The following is a 17,874-nucleotide window of genomic DNA, read 5'->3' as shown; positions in this document are numbered from 1 at the left end:
AAAAAATGCTCTCAACATCACTAATTATCAGGGAAATGCAAACCAAAACCATAATGTGATACAACCTTACTCCTGTAAGAATGGCCATAATTTTAAAAATCAAAAAATTATAGATGTTGGCTTGAATTTGGTGAAAAGTGAACACTTTTTACACTGTTGGTGGGAATGTAAACAAGTACATCCACTGTGGAAAACAGTGTGGAGATTCCTTAAAGAACGAAAAATAGATCTACCATTTGATCCAGCAACCCTCCTACTGGGTGTTTAGCCAGAGGAAAAGAAGTCATTATATGAAAAAGACACTTTCACACTCATGTTTATAGTAGCACAGTTTTCAATTGCAAAAATAGGGAACCAGCTCAAGTGCCCATCAATCAACAAGTGTATAAAGAAAATGTGGTTTGTGTATACCATGGGATACTACTCAGCCATAAAAATGAACAAAATAATGGCATTCACAGCAACCTGGATGGAGTTGGAGACTATTATTCTAAGTGAAGTAACTCAGTAATGGAAAACCAAACATTGTAAGTTCTCACTCATAAGTTGAAGCTAAGCTATGAGGATACAAAGGCATGTGAATAATATAATGAACTTTGGGGACTCCAGGAAAAGGGAGAGGAAGGGGGAGGGATAAAAGACTACATATTGGGTACAATGTACAATGCTTGGGCAATGGGTGCACCACAGTCCTGGAAATCACCACTAAAAAACTTCTCCCTGTAACCAAACACCTCCTGTTCTCCAAAAGTTATGGAAATAAAATAATTTTAAGAAGGGGAAATTAGAAATTGCTTTGAACTGAAGGAAGGTGAAAACATGAAAATGGAGAAGGGGGATTTATAGCATTAAAAGCCCATATTTATAAAGCCTATATTTATAAAAGCCCATAAAAATTTAAAAATTATTTCAAATCAGTGATTTCTGCTTCTACCACAAGAACCTGGAAGAATAAATTAATCTCAAAGTAAGAAGAAAGTAAATTACAAAGATAAAGATGGAAATCAATGAAATAGTGTTGCGGGTAGAGAGTATGTTCTCATTTTGTACTATTAGTATATGGCAAAAGTTCATAGCAGTTTTTCTCTCTGCTGCCTTCTGTTAACCAAAAGGTTGCTGGGTCAGACCACACAAGAAACAAATCTCCTCAAATCCCACCAAAGATTTTTGAGCAGCTTCTGTTTCGAGCAACCCCCTCATTCTGCAGCCCTCACTTCTTCCCCATGATTTTTTCCTTTTGTCACCGAAAATGTCCGCAGAGCTTCACACAAACTGACTCTCCCCAGACCTTTATATGGTGCAACTGGTCTCCTTGCACTACCTGAGAGGCAGAGGCTGCCTTCATTTACCACATCTACTATCTGGATTCTGCGGGAGCTAGCAGGGCCAGAGACTGAAAGCCCAGGAACCCCTTCCTCAAGCATGTGACATCGGAGTCACCACCTGCTCTAAGTAACCATCTGCTGTTGACTCAGATTGTTGCACCTCAACATGCAGTGATCGTCACAGGATCACAGGACACCCAACCCTTTGATTTAGCACTTTCCTGTCCTTACTTTCCTATCAGATTTGTATATAATGAAATGGACCCATTGTAAATATGTGACTCAATTTATACAGAGTGTCCCAACCAGTACCATAATACACTTTTAGAACATTACCTTTACCTTCCCAATTTTTTCCAGTGCTGTTGTAGCGAATCCTACTCTCTCCTCCAGCCCCAACAAAACAATTAATCCGTTTTCTGCCTATAAATGTCAATCTTTCTGGACATATTACATAAATGGCATCAGACCATAGGCAGTCTTTTGTGACTAGCATCTTTCATTTAGCCTAGTGTTTTATGATTCATCCAGGCTGTAGCATGTATCAGATTTCTCTGCTTGTTAATTGCTGACTAGAATTCTATTGTGCAGATAATACCACATTTTATTTATTCATATAACAGTGATGGACATTTGTTTCCAGGTTTTGCTATCATGAATAACACTGCAACGAACATTTCAGAACAAGTTTTTGGTGGACCTATGTTCTTGTTTCTCTCAGATTTCTAAGTGTGAAATAGCTGGGTTATATGGTAAACTTATGTTTAACTTTTTTGTTGTTGTTGTTGAGATGGAGTCTCACTCTGTCGCCCAGGCTGGAGTGAAGTGGCGCGATCTCGGATCACTGCAAGCTCCGTCTCCCGGGTTCACGCCATACTCCTGCCTCAGCCTCCCGAGTAGCAGGGCCTACAGGCGCCCGCCACCACGCCTGGCTAATTTTTTGTATTTTTTTTTTTTTTTTTTTTTTAGTAGAAACGAGGTTTCACCATGTTAGCCAGGATGGTCTCGATCTCCTGACCTCGTGATCCGCCCGTCTCGGCCTCCCAGAGTGCTGGGATTACAGGCCTGAGCCACCGCGCCCAGCCGTTTAACTTCTTAAGAAGCTGCCAAAGTGGATTTCAAAGTAGTTCTATCATTTTACATTGTTACCAGCAGTATACGAAGGTTCCGGTTCTCAACCTTCTCAGCAAACTTGCTGTTCTCTTAATTTTGTTTTCTTTTTTATCATAGCTACACTAGTGAGTGTAAAGTGGTATCTTATGTTGTTTTTACTTGCATTTTCCACTGACTAATGATATTCAGCACCTTTTCATGTGGCAATTACCCGTATATATGCCTTTAGAAAAACACAGCATTAGACTAATGGTTTTACTTCATGTAGTCACTGCATTATTTCATTCTCTTCTTCATTTCTGTATTTTGTTTTTTATATTTGTTATGTATTACTTCTCAAAAGCTCTAAGGATCTTCCATTGCTGATTATGCTAAAATTTAAGAGTGATTAAGGGGAACTGATTAATACGTTTTTTCATTTTTAAAAAAATAAAGTAAAATTTTAACATTCCTTTGATCATTCATCACTACATGTTATGGCTTAGTCTTTTTCTTATGTGGACTTATTTTTAATAGACAATATATCTTCTCTTGAGTAACCTTTACTTTTCCAAATCAACATTATGCAAAATTATATATATATACACATCATATGTACACACATATATACATATATACACACAGATATATGTGTGCATGTATGTGTGTGTTTCATCCGATGCACGATGGAAGACAGTAGCAACATTAGTTTTGTACAGAGTTTTCAATTTAGAGAAAAAATATGTCATGTGGGTTAAAATTTTATTTTGTATTTCCTTTTCAACTTTTATTTTCGGTTCAGGCAGTACATGTGCAGGTTTGTTACATGAGTAAGTTGTGTGTCACTGGGGTTTGGTATACAAATGTTTTTGTCACCCAATTAGTGAGAATAGTATTTGATAGGTATTTTTTCCACCCCCACCCTCCTCCGACCCTCCACCCTCAAGTAGACTCTGTTGTCTATTTTTCCTTTGTTTCCACGTGTACTCAATGTTTAGCTCCCACTTATAAATGAGAACGTGCGGTATTTGGTTTCCTGTTCCTGCATTGATTTGCTTAAGACCTTCGTCTATGTTGCTGCAAAGGATATGTTTATGCCTTTAAAAAAAAAAAAAGGCATAGTATGTTACGGCTGCATAGTAGTCCATGGTGTTTATGTATCACATTTTCTTTACACCAGCCCACCACTGATGGGCATCTAGGCTAATTCCATTTCTTTGCTATTGTGAATAGTGCTGTGATGAACATATGAGTGCATGTGTCTTTTTGGAAGAACAATTTATATTCCTATGAGTATATACCCAGTGATGAGATTGCTGGTTTGAATGGTAGTTCTATTTTAAGTTGCTGGAGAAATCTCCAAACTAATTTACACAGTGGCTGAACTAAGTTATATTCCCACTAGCAGTGTATAAGTGTTCAATTTTCTCTGCAACCTCACCAACATCTGTTATTTTCTGACTTTTAATAATTGCCATTCTGACTGGTATGAGATGGTAGCTCATTGTGGGTTTGATTTGCATTTCTTTGATGATTAGTGATGTTAAGCATTTTTTCGTATGCTTGTGGGCCACATATATGTCTTCTTTTGAGAAGTATTTGTTCACCTTGTTTGCCCAGTTTTTAATGGGGTCGTTGGTTTTTTGCTTGTTGATTTAAGTTCCTTATAGATTGTGGATATTATATCCTTGTCAGATGCATAGTTTGCAATTATTTTCTCCTTTCTGTAGGTTGTCTATGTACTCTGTTGATAGTTTCTTTTATTATGCAGAAGCAATTTAGTTTACTTACATTGTACTTGTCTGTTTTTTCATCGCTGCTGTTGTTGTTGTAATTGCTTTTGGAAACTTAGGCATGAAATCTTTGCCAAGGCCTATGTTCAGAATGGTACTTCCTAGGTTTTCCTTTAGAGTTTTTATAGGTTTAGGTCTTACATTTAAATCTCTAATTCATTTTACATTGATATTTGTGTGGTGAAAGGAAGGGATTCAGTTTTAATCTGCATATGGCTATAGCCAGTTATCTCAGTGCCCTTTGTTGAACAGGGAGTCCTTTTCCCATTGCATGTTACTGTCAGCTTTGTCAAAGATCAGATTGTTATAAGTGTGATGCTTTATTTCTGTGTTCTCAAACCTGTTTCATTGGTCTATGTGTCTGTTTTTGTACCAGCACCATGCTGTTTTGGTTACTGCAGCCTTGTAGTACAGTTTCAAGTTAGATAGTGTGATGCCTCTGGCTTTGTTCTTTTTGCTTATGATTGTTTTGGCTTTAGGCTCCTTTTTGGATCCATATGAATTTTACAATACTTTTGTCTAATTCTGTGAAAAATGATGTTGGTAGTTTGTTAGCAATAGCGTTGAATCTACAAATTGCTTTATGCAATATGGGCATTTTGACAATATTGATTCTTCCTATCCATGAGCGTGGAATGTTTTTCCACTTCTTTGTGTTGTCTCTGATTTATTTCAGCAGTGTTTTGTAACCTAGTTGTAGAGATCTTTCTACTCCCTGGTTAGCTGCATTCCCAGGTATTTAATTCCTTTTGTTGCTATTGTGCATGGGATTGCCTTCTTGATTTGGAGCTCAACTTGGACGTTATTGTGTATAGAAATACTACTGATTTTTGTATATCAATTTTGTACCCTGAAACTTGACTGAAGTCATTTACCAGTTCTAGGAGCATTTGGGCAAAGACTATGGGGTTTTCTAGGTATAGAATCATATTGTCTGCAGAGAGAGAGTCTGACTTTCTATCTTTCTATATTAATGCCTTATTTTCTTCCACTTGTGTGATTTCTCTGTCTAGGGCTTCCAGTCCTGTCTCTACTACCGTGTAGATGAATATAAATAATTTCATATTCATCCAAAGTAAGCTTCATAGTGAAGGAGAAGTAAAATCCTTTTCAGACATGAAAATGTTAAGGAAATTCATTACCACCACACCTGCCTTACAAGATGTCTTTAGGGAAGTGTTAAACATGAAAGCAAACAAATATCACCTGCCACCACAAAAACACGCTTAAGCACACAGCCAATGACACTATATTCTACCGTGTTAGCCAGGATGGTCTCGATCTCCTGACCTCGTGATCCGCCCACCTCAACCTTCTAAAGTGCTGGGATTCCAGGCCTGAGCCACCACGCCTGACTGATTGGTAAATTTTTTATTACTGATTAAATTTTGGAACTCATTACTGGTCTGTTCAGGATTTCTGTATCTTCGTGATTCAGTATGGTGTGTGTATTCCCAGGATTCATCCCTTTCTTCTAGATTTTCTATTTTGTGTGCACAGAGGTATTCATAATAGTCTCAGATGGATTTTTGTATTTCTATGAGGTCGTCAGTGATGTCACCTCTGTCATTTCTGATTGTGTTTATCTGGATCTTGACTCTATTTTTCTTCATTAACCTAACTAGCACTCTATTCATTTTATTTACTCTTTCACAAAACCAATTTTGGTTTTGTTGATCTATGGATTTTCACATCTGAATTTCACTCAGTTGAGCTCTGGTTGTGGTTGTGTCTTTTTTCTGTTAGCTTTGGGGTTGCTCTTGTTTTTCTAGTTCCTCTAGGTGTAAGGTTATTAATTTCAGATCCTTCTAACTCCTTGGTGTAGGCATTTAGTGTATAAACTTTCATTACTGCTTTAGCTGTGCTCAGAGGTTCTCATATATGTTTGTTTTCATTAGTTTGAAGGAATTTTTTTAAATTTCTACCTTAATTTCATTCCTTACCCAACGCATTCGGGAGCAAGTTGTTTAATTTCCATGTAATTATATGGTTTTGAGAGATCTTCATGGTATTGTTTTCAATATTTATTGCACTGTGCTCTGACAGTGTGGTAGGTATAAGTTTTCTAGTTTAATTAGGTCCCACTTATTTATTTATTTAAGTCCCACTTATTTATTTCTGCTTTAGTTGCATTTGCTTTTGGGGTCTTAGTCATGAATTCTTTGCCTACAGCAATGTCCAGAAGAGTTTTTCCTAGGTTGTCTTCCATAATTTTTATCATTTCACATCTTAAAGTCTTTGGCCATTTTGAGTTGATTTTTATATAAGGTGAGAGATAGGCTCTGCCTTCATAAATGGATTAATGCCATTATCACAGGAGAGGGGTCCTTATAAAAGGGGGTGTTTGGCTTGCTTTTCTCCCTCTCTCTCACAAACCAGTGTGATGCCTTTGCCATGTTATAACATAGCAAGACAACCTTCACCAGAGACAGTCCCTCAGCCTTGGACTTCCCAGCCTCCAGAATCATAAGCCAAGTAAATGTCTGTTCTTACAAATTACACAGGCCAGGCATGGGGGCTCATGCCTGCAATCCCAACACTTTGGGAGGCCAAGGCGGGCAGATCACAAGGTCAGGAGTTTGAGACAAGCCTGGCCAATATGGTGAAACCCCATCTCTACTAAAAATACAAAAATTAGCCAGGCGTGGTGGCACACACCTGTAGTCCCAGCTACTGTGGAGGCTGAGGCAGGAGAATCGCTTGGACCTGGGTGGCAGGGGCTGCAGTGAGCCGAGATCATACCACTGCACTCCAGCCTGGGCAGCAGAGCAAGACTCCATCTCAAAAATAAATAAATAAATAAATAAATAAATAAATAACACAGTCTGTGGTATTCTGCTATAACAGCATAAAAAAAGACTAGGACAAGAACTCATAGTTGCTTTTTTAGTTCTGCAAAGGTTTATAACCCTCCTTTAGCATATTATGACCAATATGCTATGACTTTCTCGGCTGCTTTCTCTAAAATAAATGGGTCAATAAACTAATTTTTAAAATATGCAGTCTGAGCAGAGTGAGAGTATCAAAACATCCAGCAGTGCCTTCAGAAACACGGGCTCTGCATGAAACTAGGGAAGTGGGCACTCTACTACAGTACTCTAGAGATCTGAGGGCTTACTGTTTTGCTTCTGTGGACTGCAAATACATTCCTGAAAGGATTCTGTACTTGTCCAGAGAGTTCTTTATCCTTCTGGATGAGGTGCAGATTTCTTGGAGTCAAAAATTTCAATAGGCACTTAATCCCAACCGTCTCCCAGATGACATCTGCTATGGTCTTCTTTATATTTAATTCCTAGCCAAAAATCTTAATCACATAATATAACATTCTACTACGCTCTTCTGGTGGTCTCTGGCTTAATTTAGCTCAAGTTCCACAATTTTCTCCACTCTCCTACTTTAGGTCTCAGGTCCTCTTCCCTTGTATACAAGGTTCCTAACTCTTCTCACCTTAATTGGGATGGGCCTGAGTGAAACACAGTAACCCAGGGGCCATGAGACAGAATTTTACTAATTTGTGTCACAGGCCTGCAAGGTAACCCATGGGGAGGCTGATCTTTAAACTGTGTTATCTGAGAAACCATGCAGAAATGTGCCTCTGTGTTAAACTCAACTTCTGATACCACAGACCTTATAATATTATCCAGTTATTTTCTTCTCCAATGCTTAGAAAGAATTGCTGGCATTTCTTCTTGATTCATTCTAGATTCAAGTCTCAGTGTTCATGTTACATTGTGATAACCATTTTTACATAAAGGTTATCTCTCAAGCGTTCTCAGTATTTAAGAGCAAGAAGAGTATCAGTCAGGCTTGGACGCAAAGAGAACTGAGACGCTACACACTAAGAATGTGGGCTAAATCATCATTTTTTGAGTTTTTTACAAAATATCCAAGTCACAGCCAAGATTATGGCTGACAGCAGGCTCTTACGCAAAATGAAGGCCCTGAAGGTGAGAAATGAGCACAATCCTTCATAAAGGGGGAAATGTTAGGAGATTTGCTTAGGGCACTTACCTCTCTAAACTTAGTTTCTTCATTTGAAAATCAGGATAATAATCTCCACCTTCTAGTAGAGTTGATAGAATTAAGCAAGAGAATCTTTAAAAGTGCTTTGAAAGGGTACTTGGCACATATCAGGCACTTAATAAATTTTAATTTTCTAATTTCAAAAAAGACAGATTAGACTTTGACCTCGATACAATAATCAAAAAGCCTAGACTTCTACCTACTCTAAAGAGAAGTCTTTTACTTAGAAGCCAGCATTTTCTAACTAGATCTATGGTAATAATGTCTGAATTGATCTCCTTGGCTCTATTATCTCCTTTTTTTTTTTTTTTTTAACTAGATGGATTCTTGCTCTGCTGCCCAGGCTGGAGTGCAGCAGCACAATCATAGCTCACTGCAGCCTCTAACTATTGGGCTCAAGTGATTCTCCTGCCTCAGCCTCCCAGGTAGCTGGGACTCCACACATGTGCCACCATGCTAATTTTTTATATTTTTTTTGTAGAGGCAGAGTCTCACTTTGTTGACCAGGCTGATCATGAACTCCTAGCCTCATGTGATCCTCCCATCTAAGCCTCTCAAAGCATTTGGTCAACAGGTGTGAGCCACCACACCTGGCCCTATCTCTTCTTTCAATGGTTTCATTCTATTGTCAAAGTTACCTTCTTACACTAGAGAATGTTATTAGCATATATAATCCAAAGCCCCTATTGCCAACCTACAGCAGTAGCCTTGTAGCTCACTATATCTTCCTGTATACTATACATTTTCAAATGACCAGGTTACTTGCAATCTTCCCAATGTTCCATGAACTCCATTTTCATGTTACTGTTCAAGTTGTTTCATCAACTTGGAATGCTTTTTAAAACAACTACCGCCATCACTCAAATTTCTTACACACCCATTGACCCAGGGTTCACATAAGATTTACCCTTCTCTCTTCTGTTGATCTGTGGCTTAATTTAGCTCAAGTTTCACAATTCTTTCCACTCTCCTACTTTAGTTCTCAGCTCCTCTCCCCTTGTATGCAAGGTTCCCAACTCTTCCCACCTTAACTGGGATGGGCCTGACTAAAATATTCCTCAAAAGTATCTTCTTCTCTTTGTTCTAATTCCACATCAGTCTTCTTATTACCTATTAGGTTTCCAAGTAGTTTGACACTAGGAAACAGTGTGCCCTGGAGAAGGGATGAAAGTTCTTTGGTTAATGGAAAGTATTAAACACCACTATAAATTAATGGGTTTGCTTTGTGATCTATATCTCAATCCTGTGAGCAATTTTTGTTAATCTAGTACCAAAAAACTGATCATTTTAAGGAAATTAATAAGGTCAAACTTTTGGACCATCAAGGCTAAAAATCAAAGCCTGGACTTCAGTCAGTTGAGCCAGGCATCCTTCATTTGAGGCCTGTTAGTGTCCAATGAGCCCATTACCACTGTCTCTCCACTCATTTATTTAATCCCAGGAAAGAATATAATTTTTTTTATAAAAGTGAAGAGAAGATATTTAGGGCATCAACGCTGAAGTAAGAATTGCTTCAACAACTATAAGATAATGGATTTAATATATAAAATTCTTCCACTTGAATGTTTTCAACCAGAAGATAAATAAAACTTGTCCAGTGTTGGATTTGTTATCAATGCCAACTTCCTTATATAAGCTGAAAATATCAAGAATTAAAATGAACCAACAGTGTTCACATTTACAAATAAAAAGGCCCAGAGATGTAAGAAAGATGTTATCATTATTCCATCTAAAATGTGATAGAAGGAATTAGAAACCAATTTTCCATTTTGCTTAAGTAAAAGAAACAGACTCCAAATTATTTGCTATAACATCAATTTTAAATGCACTGATTTTTCTGTTAGTGTATAAAGCATTTTCAAGCTCAGCTTTTTAAAAATAAGTTTTCAAATGTAAAAACGTTTTCAAAGATAAACTCCTATAACTGACCAAATGTTTTATGTTACATTCAAATCAAATCAAGAACAAATTTTAAGTTAGGATTCAAGGGAGAGTAGTAGAAAATGTAAATAGTATTCTTTGGATATTAAAGATTTTAACATATTCAAGAACTTTATAAAAATTATTATTTAATTTATGTATTTTGTAATAATGAAAAAATATTTTAACAATTATCTGACATTTCTTTCCTCTTAGGAAAAGATAACATCTCTTTATAACCCAGGTATTATCTTACAATTAAGTGATTACAATGACAACAATTTTATATATCACTTCTAGGTTAATCCAAAAAATGGCTTCACTTTTTCATAGGCCACACAGCCAACGCCTACTGCAGGAAGCACCTTTATGATGTTTGGGGTGAAACCCCTGTAAAATCCCAATTTTCCTTCTTTGGTATATATTTCTTGAATGAGCTGAATCATAGAAGTTGTTTTTCCTTTTTCCACTAGGGCTATAAATTGGAAAAAAGTATAATTCAATATTTAATATTTATAAATTAAGAAAATCCAATGATAAATGGGAATTTACAGAGATTGAAATTACTTCAGAATATACCTCTCTCCCTACCTGTAGAATGTCTTGTGCTGTTCAGTATGGTACCCACTGGACACATGCAGCTATTTAAATTTAAATTAATTAAAATTAAATAAAACTAAGAATTCATTGCCTCAGTTGCACTGGTAACAATCCCAAGTATTCACTTGGGAATAGTGACTATCATATTGAATAGCACAGATATAAAATATTTCCATCATCACAGAAAGTTCTATTAAACAACACTTGAAAGTCTTTCATGAGGGACCTCAAAGGAGTATTTGGAATTGGATTTGACACAAATAGTTAGAGAGGAAAGGATGGGTGATGGGATGGATAGAGAGATGCTCCACCTGGAGAATGTAAATTAAAACCAAAAATCTAACTAAAAAGACAAGAAGAAGGAGAATGTAAAATAATATCACTTAACACATGACCTTTAAACAGTTTAGTCAAGAAGATAACAATAGGATTGTGTGGGGGTTTTTGCCTTCTTGAAAAGTGATAAAGATATTTTCTTAAAAACTAAATTCCTAACATTTCACTGAGACAAAACAGATATCCTCCCTTTTCTTAATATCTCTTCCTTAAGTAAATTGGAAAAAAAATTGAGTTCAATTCCACAAATGTATTAAGTTCCAGTTGCAGAATACGACAATAATAGCAGAACTAGGGTAAAATTACACGATCATACGGAATAACTGTTTATTTGAAAAAAAGTATAATCTTCTCTATTGTTCTGTGTGGTACTTTCTAATTGTAAACTCCTTAAAGAGATCAGTAGTAACTGAAGAAAATGTGGAGAGTTCCAAACAATACTTTGAGAGGAAATAAAATCTAAAATGCACAAAAAGCTTTAGTCAGTAAAATAATAAATTCGGGATTCTTGCTTATCAATTCTACAGTTTTTGTTTTTGAAGTCATTAATTTATACTCATTTGAAACATAATTTTAAACTTATTATTCATTCATTTAAAAAAAAAACTCACCTGAAGCCTGCATGCGAGTTCTAATAAGGTTCACAGGGAAACTGGCTAACTGACCACAAGTATTAGACAATGTACTACATCCCACCAAAATCATTATCCCAGGATTCAGAGTTTCCTGCATAATTTTCTAGCCAAAAATTCTTCAAAATCTGGCAGAGAAGAGAGTAGTAAATATATTACTGCACAAATACTATGAAATAGAAAACAAAACCTACTACTATGCAACTCTAAATGGAATAAAGTTTTAGTAAAGTGGGGGCTATCCCTGTAGTTTTTTTTGTTTTGTTTTGTTCTGTTTTTTTTTTTTTTTTTTTTCGTGAAACAGAGTCTTGCTCTGTTGCCCAGGCTGGAGTGCAGTGGCGCAATCTCAGCTCCACCTCCCGGGTTCACGCCATTCTCCAGCCTCAGCCTCCTGAGTAGCTGGGACTACAGGCGCCCGCCACCATGCCCGGCTAAATTTTTTGTATTTTTAGTAGAGACGGGGTTTCACCGTGTTAGCCAGGATGGTCTCGGTCTCCTGACCTTGTGATCTGCCTGCCTCAGCCTCCCAAAGTGCTGGGATTACAGGCATGAGCCACGGCGCCCGGCCTCTATTCCTGTAGTCTTATCAGGGACAGGGAGAACTAATGTTTTCAAACCAACATATTCATACAGCCTCAGTTTGAGTTCCCCTGCGTTTTGTTTTGGGTTTTGGTGTTTTTGTTTGTTTGTTTTTGTTTTTTTGTTTTGGGGGGGGTTTGCTTTGCTTGTTCTTTGGTTTGTAATTATATTCAAACGAAAACCTGGAGATTCTCACAGGGATCAACACAATATTGTAGAGAGGAAGACTACACAATCCACTCTAGGTTAACAAAATCACATTTTCTCAACTTTTAAGAGTCCTCTTTCCCTATTTTCTTTTTCTTGCATAAAAGTGACTGGAAGAAATTAAGAAATATTGAGTTTAAAACATCACTAAGTGCTTCCAGAACTGTTTATTTATTAAAGGACAGCAACTTTACCATTATGCACTGCAATGATTACTACAAAATGTATAATTTGATGCTTTTGAAAAAATAAATTTCAAAATGTCTTTACTCAGTATGCACTTATTACAGTCATGTAACAATACAAAGAGAAATGTGTAATGGCATCTGGCAAATGTGTAAAGCAGAAGATACTGAACCGTAGAAATCAAAGAATGAAGACAGCCCAACACAAACAGCAGCAACAAACTTATTGTAATTAGATCATAGATGCAAGAAAACAAAAAAAATAAATGCCTGCTATAATATTCAATACTTTAAACATCTACGAAAATATAAGTGTACTTGTAAAAGTGCTAAAGGAAGTTATCTGTCTTTCACATGATGATGACACCACTTGCCAAAAATACCACTGGGCTTGTATCTAGAGAACTGTCCTTCCTCCACTGAGAATGAATTTATTCTAATCACACACCTTCACCTGGTTCTTATGACAAAATGGTATATATATTGCTAAGATGCTCTTCCTGAAACAGATGTATGGCCATAGAAATGAAATGATCAGCTGAAAGGGGAGTAAGCTGGCATCTTGCCTCTGCATTACACTATCAGCTTTTTTGTCCTATCTCCATCCTGCCTTTCTTCCTCAAGCCACAATTACTCCTATCCTCCATTCTCATTTTTACAGCTGTGTGATAATATCTCAGCTTTCACAGTCTTACTTATACAACAGATTTTTCTGGGCAGTTAAAAAACCTGAATCCTAGGCCTCTCCTCAGGATAATTTTTAAAAAATTTTAAATCTATTTATTTATTTTGAGACCAAGTTATGAGACTGGCCAATTTTTGTATTTTTGGTCAAGATGGGATTTCACTATGTTACCAAGGCTGGTCTCAAACTCCTGGGCTCAAGGGATCCAACCCCCTCAGCCTCCCGAAGTGCTGGAATTATAGGCCTGAGCCACCGCACTCCACCTCCTCGGGATAATTAAATGAGAATATCTCAGGATGTGGCCCAAGAATCCTATTTTTTAAAGATCCATATGTATGTGATTCTGATATGCATCCAGGATTGAGAACCACTGTTTTATCAGAACTTAAAATTATTATTACCAAAAACTGATTCACAGAAAAACACCAAATAAAAAATTATTACTAGAATACCAGATATGTAACATATAAAATGAAAAATCAAATAAAACTATTCAATTCACTCTTTGTCAGAAGCTGTTTTAGTGAAAAGTCATTTATAACCATATTTCTACAATAAAAATTGTTGTTCCATATTTGCAAATCTAACATATAATGTCATATTATGAGAATAAACTCACCTCATAAACAGCAAGATCTATGCCTGCATAAGGTACAATGCCTAGCAAGTTAGGAGTATAACCTTTGAAAAAGGATCTGACACCTTCTTGTTTTAGAAGCTTCTTGCCACAATCAATAATCCCTGAATACTCTCCAGTTTTACCTATAGCCAGTCTGGTCTTTAGTACCTAAATGTAAAAGAATATAAGAAAGATATATTGATCAGATTCACCCATCTTATTTAGCAATCCAGGGATTTGCATTATCTCATGATGTTTATAAATCAGAGAAATCATAAAAGAAAACAATTGTAAACATGATTGTAACTTCTCAATAACTGGCTCTTACTTATGAACAACTGATACAGTACAGAGATATTTTAAAATTATTCAAGCAGGAAAATAAAATCAATCCCAGTGCCTTTGAGTGATATATCCATGCAAATTCCTTTAATGTGCCAAAAGGCAACATGTTCTGAAATAAATTCATTATTGCTTCGGAAAAAAGAAAACAGCCAAAATTCAAGGTAAAACATATATGGTAATGTTAAAATAAAGAACCAGTATGAATAAAACATTCTATATATGCTTAAAGTACATACTCTGGTAACTATTTTAACAGTGAGGCCCATAAACTGCAATTTTATATAACTTGGGCTCATTCTGTGCTCATAAAGTATTGATATTCCAGAAGCTATAAGGACAATAGTAGGCCCAGGTAGGCTGTATATGATCAATATTCCTAGGCACAATTTCATTCTCCTGATAGAGTCTCACTCCTTGTCATCTTAATTCTATTAATTTAAAGGTGCTTTATACATGCTTGGAGAAATGGCTCTCTAAAACAGCCAGGACATGTACCTCTTGTATCTAAAATAAAAGCTAAAATTTTTTTTAAGTATAAACTTTGTCTTGATTGAGAAAACTGTGTATCTTGACGGGGCTGCCTCTGAGTGGTCAGTAGGAAGCCTTTTGTTTTATGGACTTCTCTGCGGAACTAGACATGTTGGGTAGTCCCATTTTTAAAACTCTATCCTCTCCAGGGCAGTGCACTCTCCTCTTACCCAAGTAAATCTTTTCTGTCTGCTTCACTGGCATGTTTTTCTCCTCTCACTCCCTAAATTAAGGCCTTCTCAAAAGTCAACTTCTCAGCATTTTTTAAATCATTACTTTTTTCATAGGCAATCTCCTGGCCTCAAATAACACCTCTCTCAGGTGACACACCAACACTTGAAATCTTAAGTCTCAGTATCACATTTGCAACGGCCTACTGAAAATCATAACTTGGTGGTCCCATCAACAGCTCAGTTTAAATACGCATAAATCTGAATTCATCACCTCTCTTGAGTCTGGCTCACTTCCTCCCGTTCTCTACCTGTTTTCAAGATGTAACTCAGATGCAACTCTCCTAAACACTCAGGCACAGGACCCAAATAGAACTTCGCCCTCTTCCTTTCCCCTGCTTTCCACTTTTCGAGTTGACAGTTCTCAAGACAGCTCTATCATGAGTTAATTTCCCCTATTCACCATCATATTTCGAACTCTTATTATCAGTTCCCCGAATGATGGTAATATCTTGCGTCTGGTCTTCCCATCTTTCTAGTCTTTTTCGCTGTGTTGCCCAGGCTGGAGTACAATGGTGCAATCATGGTTCATTGCAACCTTCACTTCCTGACAGAAGAGTGATCCTCCCACCTCAGCCTTCCGAGTAGCTGGTGCTGCAGGCACACTCCATCACACCTGGCTAATTTTTGTATTTTTTGTAGAGATGAGGTTTCACCATGTTGCCCAGGCTGGTCTCGAACTCCTGGGCTCACGCAAACCACCTGCCTCCCCCTCACAAAGTGCTGGGATTACAGGCATAAGCCACCACACCCAGCCTCTATTCATGTCTTTCATGAGATCCCCAGCTTGAAATAATTTCTCCTCTTCTCAATTTCCATAGCACTTCATATTGATCTTTCTATAATTTATCATTTTTATTTTAGATTATTATTGATGTGCATGTTTTATTTCCCCTTCTAGACTACAAGCTACATGGCCAAAAATCCCTGTATGACTCTTCTCTTGATCCTGCATAGCGCCTAGCAAAATACCTTAAACTTAGTAGGTGTACAATACAAATTTACTCACTGAATGAATAAGTGATTCTATCAATCAATCAATCAATCAACAAAATTGTTTATCTTCTTGGTTCATATACAGTAATACCTGTGTCCTAAACAACAACCACAAAATCTACTGAGGCTGACTTTTTTTTTTTTTTTTACAGACATGCACCACCATGCCTTGCTAATTTTTGTATTTTTAGTAGAGGTGGGGTTTCACCATGTTGCCCAGGCTGGTCTCAAACTCCCGAATCAGGTGATCCACCCACCTTGGCCTCCCAAAGTGCCAGGATTATAGGCGTGAGCTACTGTGCCTGACCACCAACTCACTCTTGATATAAGATTTTAATCCTGTGGCTATAAAGCTGCTTATTGTACAAAATACTTACCTGAGATTCATTTATAAAAAGTTATAATTTGCATTAAAAGTATGACTTTAGTTAAAATTTTATAATACATACCTCCATGGGGTAAATACAGGTCTGGGCAGTTACACCAGCCAATGAGCCAGATAAAAATCTTTGAAGAATTCCTAAATGAACACCATCAAAACTAAGCAATTTCTTATACTGTATAAAAATATTGAAATGTATAATATTAGTGAAACAAGATATATATTGTTTCTATATTTATGACATTAATTAGTAGTATAAATTATATTTAAAAGTATACTAGATACCCAATATTAGCACAACCTAGTAGAATTCCTTTCATTTTTATGCAATTGATTAGCTAAGATAATAAGTAAAGCCCTTTCATTTAGTCTCGCTTCCTTTTTTTGGTAGAATAAGTTGACAATATTAAATCACTTTATGCATATTTATGAATGTTCTATTTCATAAGAGGCATATAAATGACACAAATGAGACGGAGATCATATCTTTTATCTCTTTTCAGCACCACACTTTACATATAGAAAGCACTCAATATTGTTTGGTTACTGGATAGTCAGGAATAGTAACTTAATGTGAGAGGCTTTTTATTTTTATTTTTAAGAGAAACACTTTACTCCTTAGCCTAAGTAATAGCTAGTATATCACAAGAACACATGTGGAAAAAAAGAAAACGTAAATCTAACCTTTTAGATCAGGCTTCACAGGAACTAAAGTCAACTTTCATTGAGATTAAAACTGGAAAACCACTTAGAATCCAAGATAGCTCTAGTAAGCACATTTTTTATAATGAACACTAGATATAATATTCCTTTTATTCATTTATATGTCTTCCTTTTAGTAACAGGGCTGACTCGGCTACACATTACATTTCCTTTTTCTCCTTCTTAGATAGGTTATGTGGCTAGGTGTCTAATTTTGGCTAATGAGCTATGAGGGGAAGTTGCATATACAAATTCTGAGACATCACCTTAAAGACACTTGTCTTTCCTCTACCTAGGAAATGGTAAAGACAGGTACAACCTTTGAAGCCAAATTGTATTGAAAATGGCAGAGCTGTAATGTTAACCCTGGATCACTTGCCTCTATCTTATTGAAGTTACTGTATTTTTGAATCTCTTTGTTACAATAGCTTAGAATAAACCCTAACAAGTATAGAAATTTGTTCCTGGATATAGGGTGCTGCCATAACTGAAACCTAAAATATGTGGCACTTGCTTTATTGTTAGGAAAGGACACAGATATTACAGGCTAAGAAGGTGATGACGTTTTTGATGTTTTACGGAAATGCTTGACTGAACTGCCTCCTGTGATAATTTTGAAGGTAGACTGTGTGAGCCTGAAGTTCTAGGAAACCTCACTGTAAAATCTCAGAATGTTGTTAGTGTTGTTTGCTCCT

The 17,874-nt window shown here is 36.6% G+C and overlaps 1 pseudogene; it reads right to left on the bottom strand.

Annotated features, from left to right (window-relative positions):
* Window positions 1-10,449: 10,449 nt before the first annotated feature.
* The window catches only part of LOC129532474 (mitochondrial adenyl nucleotide antiporter SLC25A24-like), a 65,886-nt pseudogene continuing 58,461 nt past the window's right edge, over window positions 10,450-17,874 (bottom strand).

This window comes from Gorilla gorilla, chromosome 1, assembly GCF_029281585.2.
Source record: "Gorilla gorilla gorilla isolate KB3781 chromosome 1, NHGRI_mGorGor1-v2.1_pri, whole genome shotgun sequence".
NCBI classification, from domain to species: domain Eukaryota; kingdom Metazoa; phylum Chordata; class Mammalia; order Primates; family Hominidae; genus Gorilla; species Gorilla gorilla.
The sequence above is the reverse complement of the archived record's forward strand: the minus strand, read 5'-3'. Positions and strand labels throughout refer to the sequence as shown.